Source organism: Oryctolagus cuniculus, chromosome 7 (genome assembly GCF_051225735.1).
Source record: "Oryctolagus cuniculus isolate XC-2025 breed Fujian yellow rabbit chromosome 7, ASM5122573v1, whole genome shotgun sequence".
Classification (NCBI taxonomy): domain Eukaryota; kingdom Metazoa; phylum Chordata; class Mammalia; order Lagomorpha; family Leporidae; genus Oryctolagus; species Oryctolagus cuniculus.
The window spans coordinates 54,541,384-54,565,911 of NC_142873.1; the positions used below are offsets into that span (position 1 = coordinate 54,541,384).

The window sequence follows — 24,528 nt, forward strand, 5'->3', positions numbered from 1 at the left end:
AACTATGTGTGTAAAGCAATGACTCCTGGTACCCTCAGCATGCCAAGGGGCAGTGGTGCCATGCACTCAGCATCCTCTCCTACAGATCACCCCAAATAAATCCACAGCCTGTGTAAAATCAGGGCTGGACTCGTGAGGGCACGCTAGCACCCCGCCTTTCCTTCCTGCGGCATTTCCCACACTGTCTGCATGGCTGGCGTCCTTGTCTAGATCCTCATGAGGCTGATAGCTTCTGGTGGAGACAGCAGTCTGCATGAGTCTGCAATGAATGCATTGATAAATACGTGCAGGTGCAAGAAACAAGCTCAAGACCTCGCAAGTCATTAGCACCAACAGTCACTTATATTCCTTTTATGCTCCTTTAATATTATCTAAAATATAAATATGGATTTATTAAGTGTCCAGTGAATATCTTTTACATGTTTACTTTTTAATTGACATATAATAATTGTACATATTTCTGGGATACAGTGTGATATTTCAAAATATTTTGTGCAATGTGTAATGATCAAATCGGTGTAATTAGCATTTACTGCTCCTTAATCACTTATCATTTCTTTGTGTTTAGAGGCTTCAAACTCCTCTAGTTTTTTACAAAATCTGTAACAAGCTGTTGTAAACTATAGTCACCCTATTGTGCTGCGGGACACTAGAATATTATTCCTCCTTTCTAACTTTATTTTGGTACCCATTATCTGACCTCCCTCTCTCCACCACCCCCACCCTTCCTAGTTTCTAGAAATCACTATTCTACTCTTTTCTTCTATGAGATCTAGTTTTTAAAACTTCTACACGGGGCCAGAGTTGTGGTGCAATGGGTTAAAGCCCTGGCCTGAAGTGCTGGCATCCCATATGGGTACTGGTTCTAGTCCCCGCTGCTCCTCTTCTGATCCAGTTCTCTGCTATGGCCTGGGAAAGCAGTGGAAGATGGTCCAAGTCCTTGGGCTCCTGTACCTGCGTGGGAGACCGGAAGAAGCTCCTGGCTCCCGGCTTTGGATCAGAGCAGCTCTGGCTGTTGCAGCCATTTGGAGAGTGAACCAGCAGATGGAAGACTTCTCTGCCTCTGTCTCTCTGTAACTCTGACTTTCAAATAAATAAATAAATCTTTAAAAATTTTGTCAACAATGGAATTCCCATATGATCCAGCACTCCCACTAGTGCTGTCTATCCAAAGGAGATGAAATAAAAATAAGAAAGATTCCTGCACCCCCAGGTTTATTGACGCACTGTTCACAACAGCCAAGTTATGGACTCAGTCTAGGTATCCATTAACTAACAAATAAAGAAAATGTACATACACAATGCAATACTATTTAGCTATAACAAAAACCAACAATTAATCGTGATCCATTGGCAGGGAAGACTAATCTATGGCCTAGGTTTTATCTAAGCATTGGGAGAATTCTTTTCCTCGCTACCCAGCCAATGAGGTCCATTTGGCACACCATTACCTGTGGAATGACTCATGAGAGATTAATAGTTATCACAATACAATATACTGTGCCTGTATTTTATGTTTTGCAGCTGGCACTGTGGTGTAGCTGGTAAAGCCGCCACACTTTGAATGCCAGATTGAGCCCCAGCTGCTCCACTTCCAATTCAGCTCCCTGCTAATGGCCTGGGAAAGCAATGGAAGATGGCCCAAGTGCTTGGGCCCTTAGGAGACCTGAAAACTCCTGGCTCCTGGCTCCTGGCTACGGATTGGCCCAGCTCTGGATGTTGCACCCATTTGGGGAGTGAACCACCTGATGGAAGATCTCTCTCTTTTCTCTCTCTCTAACTCTGCCTTTCAAATAAGTAAATAAATATTTAGAAAAGATACCTATATAAAAAGTATGGGTAACATCAATGCAATAATTAAAGGGTAACTTAAAAATATCCTACTTGAATATTTCCTACCTATTCTAAACAGCTGTATTAAGTAATTGATACTTTAGTGAAGAAAATGTATTATTTATTCACCTGTATTGTTAAACTACTATAGGATCGTTAAAACTAGAGTTTGGGAAAGTGCAACTTTAAGGCAGATGTGATAGAAGAACCCATCAGTTTAAGTTCTCAGAACTCCATTTACCTTTTTAAAAAATCATTTATTTTTATTTGAAAGTTTGAGATAGAAACCGACAGAGTTCTGGTAGGCAGAGTTCTCCCATCCACGGGGTCACTCCCCAGATCCATGTACTTTTACTAAATCCCTGGGCCAGATACTTATTCTCTCTGAGCATTTTTTTTTTTCCTGTGAAATAGAAATACCTGCTCTACTTACCCCTCAAAAGCTACTGCGAAGATCAAATGACATCAAAGAAATAAATATGGTGAACCATAATGTGCTGTACAAATGTTAAAAATTATTATTGCTGCTATTAACTGGGTCATAGTCTTAGAAAAAGAGACGAATGGCAGTCACACAGAATGCAAAGTTGCTAGGTTTCTAGGTACCTGGGTGGCTCTCTCCAACCTCTCCACCCACCCAGAACCTGAAAATTGAAGAACTAGGATCTGGAAGAGTCTTCTGGGAACTGAGCAGACAAAATCTTTCTCTCACGGACTTGCCTAGCTGTCTCAGTAGGAAACCAAGGTGATGGCAGCATTTGACTGAAGGGTCTGGGGACCCTCAAAACTGAGCACGGGGACCATGACACAATCTCAGGACGACAGGCAAATTAGGGAGCAGATCAGTTTAGTGGCTTATGTTTAGCTTGACCGTAATACCGTGGGGTGACACTGTACCTCCAAGTGCGCTCCGGGGCAGCCAACATCGAAGTTCCCTAGAGGCTGCGTGGAGTGGTGGCGGTAGGGGCTGTTAAAATGCACATTCCTTGGCCTCATCGTCTGGAACCATGAGTCAGAATTACTGGCCATGCGGGCAGCAAGAAATATGAACTTTGAATCCATACCCCAGATTCCAGAGCAATCGCCTTTTAGAGTCCATCTGATAGCAATCCACTTAGGGGCCTCTTTTCATTTTGGGGCTGAAATAGCTTTGGAAACATTTTAGAAGAGGAAATAAATGATTCAGGAAAAAATAGGGCTTATTTATAAAGAAAAATTAAATATGTAGAGGATTGACTTACGAAGACATGACTACGGCTCATAAATATTTGAAAAGAACAAATTCAACTGGTGAAATCTAGATGTTTTATTCAGGTAGTAGACGGCAAAAGTAGGAGTAATGGAATGACGTAAGCCAAGAGAGCTTGTGCTGGACATCATGGGAAACATCCTGACTATGTCAAAAATGTTACAAGATCATTTCATATGGTTAAGTCAACTAGAATCCCAAGTAATTCAATGGAAAAAAAAACAGTTGGGCAGCATTTGAAAAAAATAAATAAACAATAAACAAACAAGTAATTGAGTAGTTGAATTCTCTCTTTTTAAACTGCTGTTTTGATGTCTGAAGCTTTGTTATGCCTAAGTCATAGGAATCAAAATGATTCTTAGTAAGTAACATGTGGCTCATGACAAGTGTTTAGAGCAGGTAGCGCCTACTGGTTTTGGCTGGATCTAGGACGAGGGGAAGCAGGAAGTTGGCATGGATCTGCCTGGAGCACCACGTTCTGGCTTGAACCTCATCCGGGGAATGGTATGAGCCCCAGAGAACTTGGCATTCATTCAGACTGACTGGTGCCAGGCCCTGTCTCATTGATCCTGCACAGCCGTGTCAAGCAGTGTTATTGTTCCATTTCATAGATGGGGAAAGTCAGCCTTCAAGAATTACTATAAAATGAAAACCTAGACCTTGAACTGTTGTCTGTGACTTCAAATGCCCTGCCTTTTCTCTTCAAGCAGACACTGGCTCTAAAACCATGCAATCATCTTTGTATTTTCCTTCTGCCCCTAAAGATGGCCAAGGTGAGCTAACATGTAATGTCATATGGATGTCCAAACACTGTCTAACTATTCCTGATAGTGGGAAGCTCTGTGAGAAGTTACTGTATTTTTCTCATTTCAGATCCTGCCATTGTCCACAAAAACTTGCTGATTTTGAATGTTAGGAAGGTCAGAATTAATGGGGCAGCTACCCGAGGGGGATGCCATTTGAACAAGCCCTCAGGCTGAGAGGAGGGACGATGATGGAAATACAGGGAAAATCAATATGTTCACGGAAGAAGTGAAATAAATAGATATTTATTTTTATGCAATTTTGAAATCCTTGCCTTTTTTTCATAAAACACATTTTCCATGATTATTTGAAGACTTCTATCCCCTTCTCGGCCCCCTTTCCTCTTCATCGTTGTCTTCCTCTTTACCATCATCACATGGCTACCATCATGACCGTCATCACTGCCACCACCATCACCATCACCATCACCACCACCACCACCACCATCACCACCACCATCACCGTCACCATCACCAACATAGGTTAATTTCTGCCTGTGGCGCTGGCATCCCACATGGGCACCAGTTCCAGCCCTGGCTGCTCCACTTCCAATCCAGCTCTCTGCTATGGCCTGGGAAAGCAGTAGAAGATGGCCCAAGTCCTTGGGCCCCTGCACCAATGTGGGAAACCCAGAAGAAGCTCCTGGCTCCTGGCTCCTAACTTCAGATCATCACAACTCTGGCTGTTGTACCATCTGGGGAATAAACCAGCAACGGAAGACCTCTCTCTCCTCTGCCTCTGCCTCTCTGTAACTCTGCCTTTCCAATAATCTTAAAATAAAATAAAATGAAATAAAAACAACCAAACCAGAGCGTGATCCTTCACCGCACCCTCTGCTGAAGTACAACCATGTAACACCACACTGTTCAGGCCTCTGAACCCTGCTGACCCGGGGCAGGTGCAGAACACATAGAAAGGGAGCCCCACTTGCTTCCTTAAGTTCCAGAATCAGCAGGTTAACAGAAAGGAGCTGCTGGCAAACCCCAGCCATCACGGTGCTGACCCACGTCTCTCCTCATCTGGCCCGAGTGGAGCGAGAGCTGAGAGACGCTGCCCAGGAGAGCACCGCACAATCTGCCCCGCATGAAAACACAGGCCGGAAATAGTTCCGCAGGGCAGGCGCGGCCCCGCCGGGAATCTCAGCCTTGAGCGCCTGCTGACACAAACAACGTAGGAGGGCTGCTGGTGGCGAAGCTGAAGGCTTGTTTTTGGAAGCTGAAAAGCGACCTAGGCAACAACACAGCTCCCTAATTGCGGCCAGGGCAGCCTCCTGGGGCCCTGAGGCTGGAAGCAGGGACAGGCGGGCTGTGCAAATAAGGCCCCCGGGGACCCCGGCCCGCGGCGCCGAAACAGCTGGGCAGCTGACATGCAGACTCCAGCCTGGGACTGCGGGACGCCTTTCACATCCCTCGGTGCTGAGAGGGCTGGACCTGCATTCACACCCCGGGAACAGGGCTCCGACAGCGGGCCCCGGGTGCTGGCTGACTTCTGAGAGGACTAAGAAGTTAGGAGAGGGGCGCACTGGAGGGGGGCAGGGTGGGGAGCCATCACTGCGTTGACTTGACTTGGAAAGCAAATGTTCCGCCACTGTCCAGGCTCCAGCGAGGAGGAACTTGGCTGACAAAGTAAAAGGAGAGCGAGAAACTGGAGAAGGAAAGAGAAGGACAGAAGGAAAATGGTGGGGCCCGGGGGGAATCCGAGGGAGTCCAATCCAGGACCCTCCCAGGAACTTCCTGTCCGTGGAGGCCAGGGTAGGCGGTCTTTGCCTTGTCCTAAAGCGCAGGTCAATGGGAAGGAGCTGGTGGCGCTTGCGCAAGGTCATTGATGTGTTTAACTCCCTGGAACATGCCCTTCGAAATGGTTAAGCTGGCAACTTTTATGTTGTGTGATTTTTACCTCAATAAAACAACACTGGAAGAAAACCAAGTAGAATCAGGAAAGATCTCACAGTACTGGGACATTTTTACCAAAGAATTAAAGCAATCGCAGGCAAAATCTTAGAAGGAAGCACTTGGCCGGAAATGAGGCCACGTGTCCCCATTTGGACCTTGTGGAGGGCTAATCAAGCCAGTGGAGCAGCCATTTTAAATGTGATTGATAGCCCTTTCTCTTTTCTGTGGGTTGTTTTGGCTTCATGTATTGACCATCCATTCCAGGCACCGTTGGTGGGACACTTGCTCCTGTGTGCGTCCCCAGGACTCCTTGACGTGTTCTAGGCTGCGAGGATCACACTCGGTCCTCCTCTCTACACCACGATCTCTTTCTAGAGAGAGATTTCTTCCTTTCTGGGTAAGACTGCACCTAACATGCCTTGGGTTGCTGTAAAAACAGCTGATTTTCTGGTTTTACTTATGATTTCTGTCTGCATCCATTTTCTGTCACTCTATCGAAACACCTGAGAGCAGGTTATTCATAAAGAACAGGAGTGTATTTGGCTCCCAGCTCTGGAGGCTGGGAAGTTCAAGAGCATGGTATTGGCATCTGCTCAGCATCTGGCGAGGGCCCTCTTGCTGCATCACCCAGAGAGAAAGGGCAGCACACTACCTTGGGTCTTCCTCTTCTCACGAAGCCACTCACACCATCGTGGGGACCCCATCTTCACGACCTCATCGAACCCTAAGTATTTCCCAAGGTCCTGCCTGGAAATACCATTAACCTGCAAATTTGAGGTCTGAGTTCCCAACATAAAAACTTTTGGGAGACACCTGCAGACCACAGCAATCTTGAAAGCCTCACCTCCCAAAAGGTCCAAAAGTTTTTTTCTTGGCCTGGCAGCCCTCTGCTCACCATTTCATTTTTCATCCTCACCAGCTAAGCCCAGCTGGGAGGAGAGCAGCAGGCTTTTGTGATTCAGTTACAAAGGGGGTGGAGGCTGGTGAGAAAAAAGCAGCTTGTAAATAACCTGTAAAAATCATTGACCTGCCTGGGAGCTGTCCAGAGGGATTATGCTTGTTTTTATTTTACCATTTTACAGTTATCAAGTCTTTGATGCAAAATAGGCATGTCAGTGAGGCCGATGGTAACGTGAGTTTCTAAAATGCAAAGCCTGTTTTCCCACGGACTGCAGCATGCGCCCACAAATGTGTTTCTACAGGAAGAGACAGTCCCCCAGTGATGGAGACAATTTATCATGTGAAGAGGTTAAGTAGCAGCCAGTTAGTTCTGTGACAAGCGTGCTAATCCGTTATTGTAGCAAGATTCTACCTGCCTGCTAGAATGATGGGAGGTGGAGGGCAGAATGATATTAAAAAAAAAAAAAAAAAAAAAAAGCACAGGATTTGGAGGTAAGCCGATTTGGACATCAGCTCTGCTCCTTAACAGGTATTATAATGTGAGATTAACTAGTTAAACTCAGCTTCGGTTTCCATATCCACGAAAAGATAATAATTATACTTATTTTGCAGGGTTCTTAGGAGGCTTAAATGAGAAAGAGTTTGGTGCTGTGGGGCTGCCTGCAACACTGGCATCCCACAGGGGCTCTGGTGGTAGCTTTGGGATCTGCAGGAGAGAAGGCCCACACTTCCAGGAATGGAGAGTCCCTACCTGGACTTCCGGGAACAAAAAGTCCTTGCCAAGGTCCCCGCGGGCACCTAAAGGTCAACCAATGAGGATCAGACATGCCTCAACCTTTAACCCCTATGTCCTGGCCCTGTAACTATAAAAGGAGCCCTTCCACCCTCTGATGCGCGACTTCCCCAGCCCCCACCCCGTTGGGACCGGGGAACCTCGCCCAGGAGCAGAATCCCAATAAAAACCTGTAAATTGATTCATCTGGCTGGTAAGATTTGTTACACGCTAGACACCTTACACCCATTTTTTTTTTTTTTTAGTTTTAGTTTTATTTATTTGAAAGAATTACAGAGAAAGGTAGAGACAGAGAGAGAGGTCTTCCATCTGCTGGTTCATTCCCCAGATGGCCACAACAGCTGGAGCTGAGGGATCCAAAGCCAGGAGCCTCTTCTGGGTCTCCCACATGGGTGCAGGGGCCCAAGGACTTGGACCATCTTCTGCTGCTTTCCCAGGCCATAGCAGAGAACTGGATTGAAAATGGAGCAGCTGGGACATGAACTGGCACCCACATGGTGTCGGTGCTTCAGGCCAGGGCTTCAACCCGCTGCTCCACAGCGCTGACAGACCCCAGTTTGAATCCCAGCTGCTTCACTGCTGATCCAGCTCCCTGCCATGGCCAGGGAAAGCAGTAGAAGATGGCCCAAGTGCTTGGACCCCCAACCCACGTAGGAGACCTGGAAGGATTTCTTGGCTTCTGGCTTCAGCTTGCCTGTTGTTTTTATTTGAGGAGTGAACCAATGGAGAGGAGATTTCTCTCTCTCTCTCTCTCTCTCCCTCTCTCTCTCTCTTCCTCCTTCTTCTTCTCTCTCTGTAATTCTGGCTTTTGAATAAATTAAAAAAAAATAAGGAAGATTGTAAAGTGCTTGGCATATAGCAGGATCTCTTACCAAAAGGCTCTCTTCCCTTCCAAGACAGAAACCAATTCATATTGAGGGCCTACTGTGTGCTGCTCACTGGCTGTAGATCTTCTTCCTGCCAATAATGGCTCCTTCTTATTGAGAACATCAGATGTGACAATTCAGTGCTTTATGACTTCACTGACAATCCCTGCAGCCATTGCCAAGTGCCATTCTCCCCATTGTATAGGTGGAGAAACAGAGGTCCAAGTTTTCATACAATATCAGGGCAGGACTTGGGCCACTCAAGATTCTCCTCTGCTGACCGCCCAACTACACTTCCAGGTCATGGGCTTCACTTGTGTATCTTGGCTTCGGGGATGCCAAATTTAGCAAACAAAAACACAGGATGCCTGGTTAAAATTTGAAGGCTAAGCAACAGATAAATTTTGGTATACATGTGAACCCATGCAATATTGGGTACTCTTTATATTAAAAAGGTAGTTAGTAGGACTGTGTGCCAACTGGCAACCCTCTTTGAACTCCACTTACCTGTCTTCTCCTTATCCAATTAGGAGTGCGCACACCTGGAAGCCTTGGGTGGTGCCATCCCATTTCCCAACACATGGTGCCGCCCCTTCCTTCTGTGCCCCCCTCACATTCTGTCACTTGGAGGCATCAGGTGTCTTCCAGGTGGATTTGCAATGGCCATATGTGAATTTTCCTTAAAAGTGAGAATCTATGCACTTATTTCTGCTGCGATCTGTAAATATTTTATTTGCTGTTGTTACTCAAAGTTCCGCATTTCATCATGTTCTGATTCATTGGCAAGCATTTGGTTTTAAAACAGCTCCAATTCTATTTTAATTAGCTATTTAACTTCATGGGCTGCTAGGCAATAGTTTCAGGATATTTGTTTTCAGCTCGATGAGAATGGCAAAGGACTATTGGTGCATAAATAGCCCAGTACTGTCTTGTTTTTAGTGATGCCTTTGCTTTTACCCTTTGTTTTTCATACCACAAGTACTGGCTCCCCAGAAAGTTAAATATTAGCCCTATAATGGAAGCAGAGTTGATGAGTTCCTTTCTACATTGAAAATGCCTGTAGAAACACGTGTAGAAGAAGGGGGACAGAGGATAAAGGCAGGCAGGAATCAGAGGAAATCTGAGACCAAGTGTAGAGCCATCACACTGCACCTAACAATTGTAGAGCAGGTGCAGGGGCTGCCTGTGGGCAGGTGAGGGTTGGATGGCTCTGCTGTGACCAGGATGGGTCTTGGGGCCCCAACCCCACTTCATTCCATCATGAGACCCTCATGGTCCCAGATGCTACAATTTGCTTTCTTTCCTGGAAGAAAAGATAAAAGGATCCGTATGGCCAAGCTCCCAACAAGCCACGCACTTGGGGGGCAGAGCATATCCTTTGCATTCCTCAAACTTTCATTCTCAGACCTCAGCAAATTCTCAATGGCAAAGACATCTGTACCATATCACTTCCTACCATTCCTATCAGGCCCCTGTTCCCTTTCCATTTTCTCAGACCTCCAGAGCCCACCTTTTCAGAATTCATTTTCCATAAAGAAAGATGAGTTTTTGTCATTCACAAGGTTCTTTAAAAAAAAGATTTATTTGAAAGGCTGAGTTATGGAGGAAGACAGAGAAAGAAATCTTCCTTCTGCTGGATCACTCCCCAAACAGCTGTAATTCTCAGGGCTCAGTCAGGCTGAAGCCAGGAGCCAGGAGCTTCATCTGGGTCTCCCGTGTGGGTGCACAGTCCCAATTATTGAGCCATCTACCACTGCTTTCCCAGGCACATTAGCAGAGAACTGAATTGGAGGTGGAGCAGCCGGGTCTCAAAAGAGCACCCATATGGGATGCCAGCATTGCAGGCAGCAGCTTGACTTGCTACATTGTAACGTCAGCCCCTAATTCATTCACAAGTTTCTACATGAACAAAGCAAATAGAAGATAATAAACTTGTGATGTGATGCAGATGTGAAACAGCTGGCTTGGTTTCCACACTGGCCAAAAGACCAATGCCTGTAAACCTGCTTCTGGAGTACATATGACTCAGACCAGCTAGCATTCAGCAAAGGAATGCCAAGGTCTTGTCCTTGGCATTGCTTCGTGTGGTTCTGTAGCTCTGACTTGACTATAATGACCACTTACCAAGTCAGCTTATGCAGAGTCATTTCCCCAGTGCTACATAGTAAAAAGGTAGAATAGCTGAGGCTCTGTTAAGGCTCTAATACTTATCCTACTGCCATTTACCAAGCATCTGCTATATGCCAATACTTTATATTATAAACTTTTAAAAAGATTTATTTGGATTTATTTGAAAGGTAAAGATACACACAGAGAGAGAGAGAGAGAGAGAGAGAGAGAGAGAGAAAATCTTACATCTACTGGTTTAGTCCCCAAATGGCCATGATGGCCAGGGCTGGGACAGTCTGAAGCCAGGAGCCATAAGCTTCTCCTATGTGGGTGCAGGGGCCTAAGCATTAGTGCCATCTTCTACTGCTTTCCTAGGCACACCAGCAGGGAGCTGGATTGGAAGTGCAGCAGCTGGGACTTGAACTAGCATCCATATGGGATGCTGGCGCTGAAGGTGGTGGCTTTACCTGCTATGCCACAATGCCAGCTTCTGCATTATGGACTGTAAAGATTTATTTGTTTGAAAGGAAGAGTGACAGAGAGAGAGAGAGAGAGAGAGAGAATCTGCTGGTTCACTCCCCGAGGGCTCTTGTAGGCAGGTCTGGACCAGATGAAGCCAGGAGCCTGAAACTACATCTTTTCTGCCACATGGGTGGCAGATGTCCAAGCACCACTGTTTCCCCAGACATGTTAGGCAAGAAGCTGGATCAAAAGCACAGCAACCAAGACTTGGAACTAACACTCTGAAGCGGGTTACTGGTGTCACAAGCGCTGGCTTAACCCCCGAACCACAATGCTGGACCTCTAACGTTATAGACTTTACCCTGTGGTTAGAGCTAAACTTCCTAGGTTTAGATTCTCGCTCTGCCACTTTCTAGTTGAATTGCCTTGAAAGAATTGCTTCATCTCTTTGTGACTCACTTGTAAAATTCAGGTATGAGAAGCATCTGCCCTGTAGGGTTGTTCTGAGGCTTAACAGAGCTAGCATTTGTCAGGTGCTCAGAACAGAACCTGACACGTAGTAAGTACTCTATCTGGATTTCCTATGTATTGTTTCTTAGTCATATATATAACATAAACATATATAAATGTATACATGCATTCACATGTGAGTGTATGTGTATACATGTATATGTGTGCATCTCTTTCTAGTGATCACCATACACAATGCATGTGGTCTCCAGTTCATGGCCAGTTCAGCTATTGTGATGGAGACTCTTTGGGTGGATTGTTGAATTAGTCCCTCTTCTGTTACTATAATGAAATACATGAGGCTGGGGGCCAGCGCTGTGGTGCAGCGGGTTAACACCCTGGCCTGAAGTGCCGGCATACCATATGGGCGCTGGTTCTAGTCCCGGCTGCTCCTCTTCCAATCCAGCTCTCTGCTATGGCTTGGGAAAACAGTAGAAGATGGCCCAAGTCCTTGGACCCCTGCACCTGCCTGGGAGACCTGGAAGAAGCTCCTGGCTCCTGGCTTCAGATTAGCACAGCTCCAGCCATTGAGGCCAATTGGGGAGTGAACCAGTGGATGGAAGACCTCTCTCTCTGCCTCTCTTCTCTCTGTGTAACTCTGACTTTCAAATAAAAAAATAATAAATCTTTTTAAAAAAAGAAATACATGTGCTAAACTGATCTTCTGTATATAAAGAGAATCGAAAATGAATCTTGATGTGAATGGAAGGGGAGAGGGAGTGGGAGAGGGGAGGGTTGCGGGTGGGAGGGACGTTATGGGGGGGAAGCCATTGTAATCCATAAGCTGTACTTTGGAAATTTATATTCATTAAATAAAGGTTAAAAAAAAGAAATACATGAGGCTGTGGGTACCTTATAGAGAAAACAGGTGTTTTTTTAGCTCTCAGTTCTGGAGGTTCGGGGGCACAGAATGAGCATCATCTTGGCCCTGGTGAGGACCTCGTGGTGAATAGCATCTCAACAGTGGGTTTGGGAGGGGAAAGAGAAGGCAGGAGGGCGCTCACATGATGAGACAGGAAGCCAGAGTGAGACTAGTGTCCCAGGAGAAGGAGTTAATCCCTTCCAGGGGCTTTCCAATGATCTAATGATTTCCTACTAGGCCCTACCTCCTCAAGGTCTCACCAGCCCTGAACATTGCCATACTGAGGACCATGCTTCCAACACCTGGACTCTTCAGGGAAAAACTCAAGCCGTTCCGAACCATAGCAGTTGCCTATGAAGAGTAGGCAGGAAGGAGCTGATAGGGCATCTCCTTTGCAGGGCCTGTTACATTGCTTTCTTCCCTGTCCCCAAGCAGGCCACAGCCACAGGCTTGGTCTGAGACCTGTGCACCACATCAGATCTTCAGTGGAGTAAGTGAGCTTTAGCAACGGTAGAAGGTTTGGCTGAAGTTTATTTATTCATTGTGGCCAAGTAGCGGACTAGTTCGGGGCAGTCACCCAGAGGTTAACGGGTCGAATTCCCTAAGTCTGTCTGAGGCTGGATGTTCCCGAGTCTCTGAAATGCTACCATGTCTAAAGTGGAACAGGAGGAGACAGGCAGGGGTGAGGGCGGCCACTGCGGGGACTCAGAGGCCAATGGGAGCCCCCTGCCCCGGAGAGTGAGCTGGAAGAGGGGAGGTGTTGACAGCAGAGGCTGGGAGCAGCTGCCATCACCAACACCTGCAGCCGTTCCCTGCGGAGCTGAGATTCCAGATTAGCCCCTAATCTTAGCTCTTAGTCTTGAGGGCCCGAGTGTCTGCTGTGCAATGGGTTAGGAAGCCTGCTGTCCAGGCGTGGTCTTGGCAGGGGCCAGGGCCCTCCCTCCACTCTGGGGTGGGGGTGGGGAAGCCAGCATTCCAACACCTCAGTGCACAGGTCTGCTCTCGCGAGACCTGGAAGGCTGGCTCACTTGTGTTTTCAGAGACAGATTCAGGGCAGTTGAAGGTAGTGCAGACACTACCTTCCCTGCTGCAGCCTAGAGTGAGGACTTTTGTGCCCAAAAGGCTAGAATGTGGGCATTTGCCAAATCAGAGGAGCCAGGTGCAGACAAAGCACCCTGGGTACAGAATCAGGAATCTGAGAACCAGAAGGTGAGAGCAAACCCCCAGGAGTCTGGGAGTCCAGAGAGGTTTGGCTCTTGCAGGCTGGCGAGGCTCACACCGGTCAGCTGAGCTCTCGGCAAGGAGCTGAAAGGTGCAGAAAGCCAGCAATCAGTCTCCTGAAATCAATCCATCGGCTGCCCTGCTCCACTCTTTACTGCTTGGCAAGGTCATGGAAGGGAGCGGCAGCCACCTGCCTTCACATCCCAGCTGTAGCCGCTATTCACATCCCAGCTGTAGCCGCTAAGACCCTCCCACCAGGCCTGCATTCCAAAGTCTGCTGTGCCAGAGGCATGGGGAATTTCTTACCGACTTCTCCAGGCTATTTCAACTCAGACTTCCTTCTGCTGATCTTCTTGCGGTGAGATTTCTTTCTTTCTCCCCAAGGCCATCTTCTGCTCCAGTTTCCTCGACTTTTCGTCTTATGCTCTCTTTGAAGATCCACCATCTTTTTTACGTTTATTTTAAACTCATTGTTGCATTAGCCTTTAAGCCAAGTGTCTCTTTTAAATGACTCTTGCTCTAGACCTTTACCTAAAACATTTATTTGAAAAAGTTTCTTAGTGATATAAATATACTTAGCAAAACTTACCATTTCAACCATCTAAACTGTATTTATTTATTTGAAATGGACAGAGAGAAAGAGGCAGACAGAGAGATCTCCTATCCACTAGTTTACTCCCCCAGATGCCCACAAAAGCCAGAGCTAAGCCAGGCTGAAGCCTGGAACTAGGAACTCCATGTGAGTCTCCCACGTGGGTGGCAGAGACCCGACTGGCTGATCCACCATTGCTGCCTCCCAGGATGCACATTAGCAGGAAGCTGGAACCTGGAGTGGAGCTGGGACTCCAGCCCCAGCGCTCTGCTACGGAATGTGGGCATCTTTACCTGCTCCACCAAACACCTGTAACGTGTGTACAACCACCTCCATCATTTATTTCCAGAACTTGTTTTTGCCTTCTGCAACTGAAACCCCATATTATTAAACAGCTAACCGCCCCACTCTCCTGCCATCTAACAACCACCATCCTAGTCTCTGTCACTTGGAATTTGACTCTTCTAGGTGCCTCCTGTCAGTGGAGTGGCACAGTATGTCTCTGGCTGTGTCTGGCTTATTTTATGTCGTCAAGTCTCCTCCATGAGGTAACGTGCATGAGAATTTCCTTCCTAACCTCACCGTGTCTCGATATGGCATGTACTCACTCACTCCTCTGTGGATGGATATTTGGGCTGCTTCCACCTCTTGGCTACTGTAAACAATGCTGCTGTGAATATGAGTGTGCAGGCAAGGAATGGGGCTTTACAAACATCTTTTTGGAGCTGGTGTTGTGGTGTATCAGGTTAAGCCGCCGCGTGCAGCGCTGGCATCCACGTGGGTGCTGGTTGGAGTCCAAGCTGCTCTGCTTCCAATCCAGCTCCCTGTTTATGTGCCTGGGAAATCAGCAGAAGATGGCTCGAGTGTTTGGGCCCTTGCACCCACATGGAAGACCTAGAAGAAACTCCTGGCTTCAGCTTGGCCCAAACCTGGCCATTGTAGCCATTTAAGGAGTGAACCAATGGATGGAAGATCTCTGTCTGTCCCTCCCTCTCCCTCCATAACTCTGCCTTTCAAATACATAAATAAATCTTTCAAAATAAATAAATAAAATAATAAAAGCAGCCTCTCCTCCCTTGGCCATGGCCACGTTCACACTTGACCGAGAGGCTGGCACTGCCAGGTCGCGCTCCAGAGGCAGAGGCTGTTTCATGTACCCCTTTCTAGTCAACGACACGCTGAAAGCCTCCCCACCCAACTGCTGCTGCTTGGGCTTTGGGCAAAGCAACCCAGGAGTCCTGCAAGAGACCAGGAGCCAGGAAGAAGTGGAAGAGCAGCCAGAATTGGGGGGCCATTGGCTCCCAGCCCCTGAGTGCAGGAAGGGCCTGCTGGCTGGTGTGGGCAGGGAAGAAGAAGAGACTGTGACCCTCCCAATTTAAAAACAACAGCACTGACTTGGAAATAGCAGTCAGTGACACAGGCTGAGCCTGCCATTCCTCGCTGAGTCTCCCAAACAGAGCTGCGTATCTTCAGTGTTTTTGCCCACAGTTTCTGAGAGCGCTCACCTGCAAGCTTCTACGCTGGAAGGGAATTTGCTGCTCCTTGCCCCTGCCACACCCCTGAAACCTTAAAGGGGCCCCAGGCTGCTGCAGTGGACAAGGGCTGGAGGCACCTGCCGGGCGTGCCCGGAGGAGCCCAGGGAACGTTCCTGAGCTCACAGGGTGACCTCCGAAGGCTGTCCTGTTATCAGCTGTTCCTGCGAAGTGATGAGGCGACAGAGGGTTGGGATTCCACTGGCCCTGCCCCAGCTGCGCCCTGAATGCCATCAGCCCAAGTGCCTTGGCAGCGCTGACAGAGGCGGGCAGATGACGCACAGCTGCGAAGCATTTGTTGTGGAAAAGAGTCACAGATGGCAACGCAGTGCGTGCTGCCGGGAAGTTCTCTCCACATGATTCCCACAGGGGAGGGGGCACGTGGCAGGGGGGCATATTTCTAGTTTGTGCTATAAATAAGCTCCGTCTGGGCAGCCGCTGTCCAGTGGCTGACTTTGGTGTTGAGTGCAAGCATATTGGCTGAGCCAGATGAACAGACTCACCCTGTAGGGCTGAAGCCCTGTCATTCTGGCCGTGGGGTGTGGGGGCACATCTGGTACAGCCCCCTGCCTCCTGCACTCTCAGCATGCCGTCACACGTCACCTTCCAAGTTATTACTGTGGCCCCTGTGCTCCGCCTCTCCCAGCTCAGAGAGACGTCGCTGTGTGCAGGAGCCTAGCTTCTGCCCTGGGGGAGTCTCCATGGTGGGACCCTTCCCAACCTGTCCAGTGTGCTTGATTCTCTGCCCACCAGGTCCCTGGATACTAGCAAATCTGGGCATGACCTGGGCAGAGCATAAAGAACCAGCAGGTGGGAGGTGACATCAACAGGGACCTGCCACAGGGAACCTGGCAACAGGTAACAAAACGACAAAGAGAAGAACCCTCTGACACAGAAATCCTGCATCTAGAAATCTATCCCACAGCTGTGTTGGCAAAAAGCATACAAAAAGATGACACTCAAGGCCATTCATTGAATCACTGTTTAGAGGGTAAAAGATTGGAAAATTATCAAATGTCCATCAACACAGCAATAGTTGAATAAACCTGAATAGCCACATAATGGTGTTCTAGGAAGCCATAAAAAGTAATGACAGGGTCTGGTGCTGTGGAGAAGCAGGTAAAGCCACCACCTGCAGTGCCAACATCCCATATGGGCGCTGGATCGAGTCCCGGCTGCCCCATGTGGGAGACCCAGAAGAAGCTCCTGGCTCCTGGCTTCAGATCGGCGCAGCTCTGGCTGTTGCGGCCAATTGAGGAGTGAACCAGTGGATGGAAGACTCTCTCTCTCTCTCTGCCTCTGCCCCAGGTAACTCTGTATTTCAAATAAAATAAATAAAACTTTTTTAAAAAAGTAATGACAAACCATCCCTGCAGGCTAGAAAAAAGTAGTGTTTTATATCTTATGTCAGAAAGGGTGGCTATAGATATTTACACAGATTTCTTATTTTTCGTGGAAGCCCACAAGTCACAACATTTAAATGAAAAGATTACTGCTGGGGGAGGGAATGTGGGTGAATGGACTGTGAGGGGAGCAGAGCCTAAGCTTCAGAACCTCTTTGAAGCCCCTAAGGGGAGCCTCAGTAATTGTGTGTTACGTAAGATTTCTTCTTTCCGTGCCTTTAACTGAGCCTCGATTGCAGGAAGTACCCTACATGTGTTTGCCGAATGAACATCCTGCCTGGTGCGGGATCTCCCCATGGAAAATCAGCCCCTCCCAGTGTCACTTTTGGATCCCAGATCTCATGGGCTGGAACACGGCAGAGCCATCCCACTTCCGCTCCCTCACAGCACCGACCCCCGCTCTCACACAGCACCCCCTGCCCCCCGGTCCAGCTTTCAAACATTTCATCACCGACTATTCTGTCGTCTGCCAGTCCTGGCAAAACCGTTCACCAGCTTCCATCAATGCGTGGCTCCTTTCAATCCTGGCGTCTTCCTTTGAACAAGCTTCGGTGTTTCAGGAGCTGGCTAAGAGAGCTCTACCTGAAATGGGACCGTTGCTTGCCAGGTGTCTTCAGGATCCAAACAGAGGGAGTTGTGCTCTGAAGAAAGCAACGCCTTCATTGCTGATCATCAAAGCCCATTTATTTGTTCAGCTCCTCATTGCTCCACACCTGTTACCTGAAAAAAGCTGGGAGCTGTCGGCCCCGGTGTTTTCCGTGGGGCGATCTCGGCTGTGTCGTTTGACTGCTGAGTTTTGTGCTCCTTGCTTACAGAATGTTGGTGGCAAGGACTCCTTGGAGGGTGTAGGGACCGAACACCACCGTGTTTGTGGGGTGCTATTATCCCGCTAAGGTAGAGCAGGAGCCCAGCCAGGGACCCCTCTTCCACTTCCGCAGGGCTCACAGCCCAGCTGCTGGGGTGTGGGTGGGGAGGCTGCGTGGGGTGAGGCATGTTGGGCAGCCTGGCAGCGTGTGGATTTGGGACTCTTGCTAGCCAGTGTGCAGGCAGAGGGCCTCGAGGGCGTGTCTGCGAGGTAAGGTTGGTGGGAGGGGGTGGGGCTGAGGACAGCCTTTCTTCAGCTAGCTGGGACCTTGCTGGGTAAGCACCAAACAAGGGTGATGTGTTTGCACAGAAATCACCAGCTCCAGGCCCTGCAAGCTCTGTGCGTGTTTGTTTCTGTCCCTGTCGCTTCAGGAGCTTGACTTATTTCTGTAGGATGGAGCTGGCTGTGTCATCGACAACCCTGGTTGTCCTTAGGGGCCTGGTTGAGTCAGCCTCAAGGCGAGCTCTGAGGATCAGAAACCCCAGGAGCCCATGCCCAGGGTGTTTCCTATAGAGCAGATCCCTCAGTACCGGCCGGGAAGAAGCAGGACTGCAGGGGATGCCAGGGGCTCTGCTTCTAGACTGGCCTCAGGGGAACAAGGGAGGAGCGGGAGTGGGACAGCCAGGGCACAGAGCAGCCTCCCTGTCCGGGCACATCCCCGCCCAGCCCCGCGTTCCACAGAAGAGTTTCTCAAGGACCTTTTCTGCATTGGCTCTGCTTCCTAAATACCTCCCCACCTCCTGGCCCGGCATGGTCCCCAGGCTCCTGCATGTGAACCCCTATGCGCCCCCAGTCCGGCCCCAAGCTTCTATCCTGCCCTGTTTAACTCTGGTGCATTGGTCCAGGCCTGCTAGTTCCATTTTTTACTTTTTTTAAAAAAAATATTTATTTATTTATTTGAAAGACAATTAGAGAGAGACAGAGAGAAAGAGAGAGATCTTCCATCTGCTGGTTTGCTCCTCAAATGGCTACAATGGCCAGAGCTGGGCTAAGCAGAAGCCAGGGGCCAGGAACTCCATTTGGGTCTCCTCTCCATTTGGTGGCAGGGGCCCGAGTACTTGCACCATCTTCTGTTATCTTCCCTGGCACATTAGCAGGGAGCTGGATCAGAAGAAGAGCAGCCAAGACTTGAACCAGTGCCCTGACGGGGATACGGGCATCGCAGGAGGTGGCTTAACTCACTGCACCACAACACCAGCCCCCCGACTCTGCCTGTTACTAAGGTCTCACCCACTTGGAATTGCTTCTAGTTTCCACCTTGAAACCAGGCCTGCTCATTCTCATGTTCAGCATGGGTCCAGAGCCACGTGGCAGGGATACCAGACATCCACAGGTGGCTTCTGGTTTTGGCCTCTGACCTCCTCAACCTCCCTCCTTCCTGCCCCCCATCTCATGTTCACCATACACTTTGCCAGAGGGAGTCCCAGCCAAGCACCAGGCACACAGCAGGAGCCTGCGGCCTCCACCGGGACAGTGCTCCTTCTTGCATGCGTGCTGGGGAGGGGTGCCCTCAGGCAGTCTGAGCTCAGAGGTCAGCAGGATAAGGTGGCCCAGCAAAGCCCATGGAATCTCAGGAATCTGCAGAGTGAATGCTCCCGGGGCGAAAAGATGCTTCCCTGGGCCGAGCAGGCAGGCAGCTGGGATTGCTCTTCGCCACGTGCCGGTGAGCCAGGTGGGTGAGAGCCGTGCACTCTTCTTCTCACCCTCTGGCTCCCGCCACCACAGCTGCACCTCGGGGAGGGATCTGAATTCAGCTTATCTGAAATCAATCTGAAAGACAGGGGCCAGCCGCCGTCCTGCTCTGGCTGTCAGGGTCGGACAGCAGAGGTAACAGTGACACCAGCAAGGAGCTCTGGGTCATAACACCTGAACTCCATCCTTGGCCCCCTGCCTCCCCACGTGGGAAGGGAGGGGAGTTTCAGAGCAGGACACACAGGTCAGTGAGCCCAAGGTTGAACGCTGAGCTTGGGCAGCAACGGCTCCGTGTGGCTATGGGAACAGAAGTTGCTGTAACTGTCTGCTGCCTGGTGCCAGTGCACTGTGGCACCCAGGAGGGACAGGAACCTGGAGGCTCCATGCTCTGGTTTCCCCCACTCCTGCTATGGCAAGGGTCCCAGGAAAGGTGGGAGGAAGGAGAGACTCGTGCTTCCGCCCTCATGACCCAGGAGAATCATACTGGCTCAGCATTAGCCACCCCCCGCCCTTGCTGGCAGAACCAGCACTCGCCCCAGAGATGACTGAGCTCTGGCTCCCATCGTGCCTGTGCCCCTAACTATGTGACCCTGGGAAAACCACTTCCCTCTCTGACTCTGTCCTTTGTCTGTGAAATCTCTAGGAACGTTGTAAGGACCACCTGGGATAATACTTGTGAAGAGGTTAGCACAGGGACAGCAAGCGCCCAGCGAGGACTTGTTGTAGTTATAATTCATTGTCATTTTAGAGAACTACAGTGCTTAAAGATTAAAGGATAGTCAACACAGAAATAAAGTCCGAAAAAAACTAGCTTCTTAATATATGCTAAGTCTGGTGCAGATTTGTGGTATTCGACCCACAAATCACTGGGTGCAGAATCCCTTTCAACTGATTTCTGTCTTGAAGGAAAGGACCCTGTGGGTGTTTAAGTCCCTGGAGCATCTTATTGGGGTAGATATTAATGCTCCCATTTTAAAGATGAGAAAACCGAGGTTATATAAGGGTGAAGTGATTTATCTTAAGCTTTTTTATCTGGGGTTGCAGAGAGCCAGGTCTCCTACTGAAAGCCCGCCCTTCTGTGTCTGGTGACAAGGCCTCATGCCTGCTCCTTGCTCCGACCCCTGGGCCGTCCCAGCCTCCCTCTCCCAGAGCAGCTCCAGGGCTGATGAGGTCACATCCTCCAAAGGCTGCACTTGGGTTCCACTTTGCCATTTGACCAGGATGAGCCTCGTGGGACCCTCACAATGGACAAGTCCCAGACATTCAGGTTGTGGCGAATCAGGGTCCCACTGCGATGTGATGGCATTAGGTCATCAGACGGCTCTGCCTGGGCAGCAGGGAGACTGGCAGCTGCCGACCACTTGCATGTGTCTTGGCAAAATCCTGGTGCCACTGCCTGCCTCATCCCCGCTTGCATCGTCCCACTGCCTATTCTGTTTCCCAGGCAGAGCAAGAGAAGCCCTCAAATTGACAAGCTCCACATTTCACAATGCGTGGAAAAGGTTAGTTACAACAGGGCTCAGAACGGAGCCAATTTTCCTGCAGGCTGAGCCTCCCTCTGCCATCCCTCAGGAGTTATTAGTTGAGCTCATAAGACGCAGGCTTGCAAAGTGATGTGACATGTTGACAATGCAGGAAAATCAGTGCTTGGCCTGAGCTCAGTGGAGACAGGCAGAGCTGAGAATGCCGGGAGGAGCGGATGCCTGATTCACAGGCCCGCCCCGGTGCAGGGCGGGAACAGTCCCAGAGCCTCGGGCCGTGGCAGTGGTGGGCAGAGGGGCGCAGATGTGCAGCGGGCCCAGAGGAGGCTGCTTGGCCGAGTATGTCCAGGGGTCAGCACCTCCCCACCAGCCAGTCGTCCACCAGATCAGCCAGACTAAGCTTAGCCATGCGTTGTTGGGGGGGCTCCTGTACGCTGGGCAGCTCTCCTCCCGCTGAGCTGCCAAGCTCTTCACTGATGGAGCACTAACTTGAGGCTTCCTGAGAACACAATCAGCTTTTCAACACGCTCCCACGAGACCAACGTGTCTTTAGACCAGGGACAGCGACTTCATCATTTCTGGCCTTTGAGCCTCAGAGGAGTAAGTTGCAGTATGCATTTGTTGAATGAAGGAAAGGAATGAATCATTGAATCAGTCAATGGCTCAATAAACCGTGATGGCCTATGGGCTGTGATAGAGTCTTGGCAGGATAATTGAGAGAGAGAAATCTCTCCTTAGCCGGAAGCTCCTTAGCAGAGGCCCTCTCTTCATGAGATGTCCCCTTAACATGACGCTGATTGCTCCCCAGTGACTATAATGTGGCAGGTGGGACTTGGTGCCTACGCTATGACTGAAATGAAAGAGCCTAATTTTCTGTTCGCTGAAAGTGTTTGAAAGTGTGGGGAGTTACTTGGGCATGGGCAGTCCAGTCCCTGAATGCCCAGTCCTTCTCATTCAGGATGGAGATGGTGCCCCGCTGGCCCCACGGGCAGCGGCCGATGTGGCTGTTTCCCGGCACAGGCTGAAGCTAAGAGACGTGTCTTACCTGATGTGGGTGTTTGGCTTGGACCCAGCTTTGGAAGTTCTGCTCTTCCTTCCCTTGCAAGGATCTGAAACTCCTGAGACACAAATGTTGTCGGAGTGAAGCCGCAAAGGTGCCTTTTGCCTCCACCTTGTACTGAACCCTGAAAGGAGAGAGGAAACCGATCTCCTTAACCTACTTTCGCCAGGGGACTCTCCTGCCCTTCTTTCCTAATGGGCTGTGGAAAGATGGAAGTGGAGCTCAGCTATGCTTGTGTAGCGCCCATGTCTAGCTCCACAGGTAAAGTTCACCTGCTAGAAAATTAGTTCGCCGGCAGGATATTAAAAACAGCTACCACGGGGGGAGTTTCACCTGCCAGCCGCAAGCTCTGTGCATGACCTTGTCTTCCTCTAACTCACGATGCTCTGCCAGGAGGTAGGCACTTCATTAACTTCTATTTCACGGATGAGGAAACTGAGCTGGTGGTACTTGGCAACCTTGAACTACCCTGAGGGTCACCAGCTCCCATGGTGAATAAGTGACAGAACCAGGAGTCCTTCCACAGCCAACAGGATGCTATGTCTCCCTGGCTGTGAGCACCCAAGGTTGAGCATTGTGCGTCCCCCTGGGTGCTGGAAGGACACACTGCCAGTGTCCCAGGAATGCGTCCCAGCCCTCAGCCACGCTATTTTTAGGCAAGTGCACTGCGGTGTCACCGGGAAATCCTTGGACATATATACCCTACAGGGACTGGGTTTTCTGGGCTTCGTTCTCTCTCTTGGTGACCCGAAGGCCCCTTCGCTATGAAAGGCCTCCTTAAACTCACTTCCAGCTCTCAAGTTCAGTGATCAGGCCTGACGATAGAGGTCTGTTCCTGCGCTTCAGGCCTGGCTTCAGCCCCTAGGTTGTGATGTTTGCAGGGGATTTTTAGCAGTCCTCCAAAGGGACAGGAGGCGTGGGTGGGCCACCAGTGGTGTCCGCTGAGTGGGGCTGGCCCAGATTTTCTCTGGGGAATGGCCCCTACTCCACAGTGAGGGACTCTGCTCCTGTCACCCCAGGGATGAGCATGTTGAAAACCAGTCAGTGGGGCCGGCGCTGTGGTGCAGCAGGTTAACGCCCTGGACTAAAGCGCAGGCATCCCATATGGGCACAGGTTTCCATCCGGGCTGCTCCTCTTCTGATCCAGCTCTCTGCTGTGGCCTGGGAAAGCAGTAGAAGATGGCCCAAGTCCTTGGCCACCTGCACCCATGTGGGAGACACAGAAGAAGCTCCTGGTTCCTGGCTTCTGATCGGCACAGCTCTGGCCATTGCCGCCAATTGGGGAGTGAACCATCAGATGAACGACCTCTCCCTCTCTCTCTCTCTCTCCCTCTCTCTCTGCCTCTCCTCTCTCTGTGTAACTCTGACTTTCCAATAAATAAACAAATCTTTAAAAAAAAAAAAGGAAACCAGTCAGTGAGGCTGGCGCTGTGCCATAGAAGGTACAGCCGCCACCTGCAGTGCCATCATCCCATATGGGTGCCACTCTGAGTCCCAGCTGCTCCTCTTCTGATCCAGCTTCCTACTAAGGTTTGCGAAGGCAGTAGAAATGTCCCAAGTCCTTGGTCCCCTGCACCCACATGGGAGACCTGGAAGAAGCTCCTGGCTGCTGGCTTCACATCGGCTCAGCTCTGGCCATTGCAGCCATTTGGGGAGTGAACCAGCGGACCGAAGACCTCTCTCTCTCTCTGCCTCTGCCTCTCTGTAACTCTGACTTTCAAATAAAATAAATAAATCTTTAAAAAAAAATGAGAACAGGCCAGCGCCGTGGCTCACTAGGTTAATCCTCTGCCTGCGGCACCAGCACCCCGGGTTCTAGTTCCGGTTGGGGCGCCAGATTCTGTCCCAGTTGCTCTTCTTCCAGTCCAGCTCTCTGCTGTGGTCTGGGAAGCAGTGGAGGATGGCCCAAGTGCTTGGGCCCTGCACCCGCATGGGAGACCAGAAGAAGCACCTGGCTCCTGGCTTTGGATTGGCGCAGTACACCGGCTGTAGCAGCCATTTGGGGGGTGAACCAAAGGAAGGAAAACCTTTCTCTCTGTCTCTCTCTCACTGGCTAACTCTGCCTGTCAAAAAAAAAAATTAAGAACAATTACAAACATGCTAGAAACAAATTAAAATATATAATATCTCAGCAAATAGATGAATGTCTCAGCAAATAAATAGAAAATGTAAAGAAGAACCAAATTTTAAAACTAAAAAGTACGATAACTCAAATACATGGACTAACTCAAGGAGAAAACATTGGAGGAAAAAAATCAGTGACTTGAAGATAGAGCAATTACTCAAATTACTATCAGATCTGAACAACAAGCAAACACCGAAAAAACAAAATGAACATGGTCTTAGGACCTGTGAGACCAAAACAAAGAATTAACATTTCACCAGTTTCACCACTGAAACCC

General features: G+C 49.4%; 2 long non-coding RNA genes across 3 annotated transcripts; one reads left to right on the forward strand and one right to left on the reverse strand.

Moving 5' to 3' along the window:
• Nucleotides 1-12,799: 12,799 nt before the first annotated feature.
• Nucleotides 12,800-17,685, reverse strand: LOC149125567 (uncharacterized). 2 transcript variants are annotated; one of them, XR_016211439.1, is made up of 3 exons: nucleotides 17,480-17,685; nucleotides 13,808-14,032; nucleotides 12,800-13,585 (listed from the first exon to the last, which is right to left on the reverse strand). It is a non-coding gene; the product is annotated as an uncharacterized LOC149125567 (long non-coding RNA). The 2 variants fall into 2 exon arrangements; XR_016211438.1 differs by lacking the exon at nucleotides 17,480-17,685 and adding an exon at nucleotides 15,599-15,812.
• A 5,148-nt stretch (nucleotides 17,686-22,833) lies between these two features.
• Nucleotides 22,834-23,530, forward strand: LOC149125568 (uncharacterized). The gene is made up of 2 exons (XR_016211440.1): nucleotides 22,834-22,953; nucleotides 23,241-23,530. It is a non-coding gene; the product is annotated as an uncharacterized LOC149125568 (long non-coding RNA).
• Nucleotides 23,531-24,528: the final 998 nt, after the last annotated feature.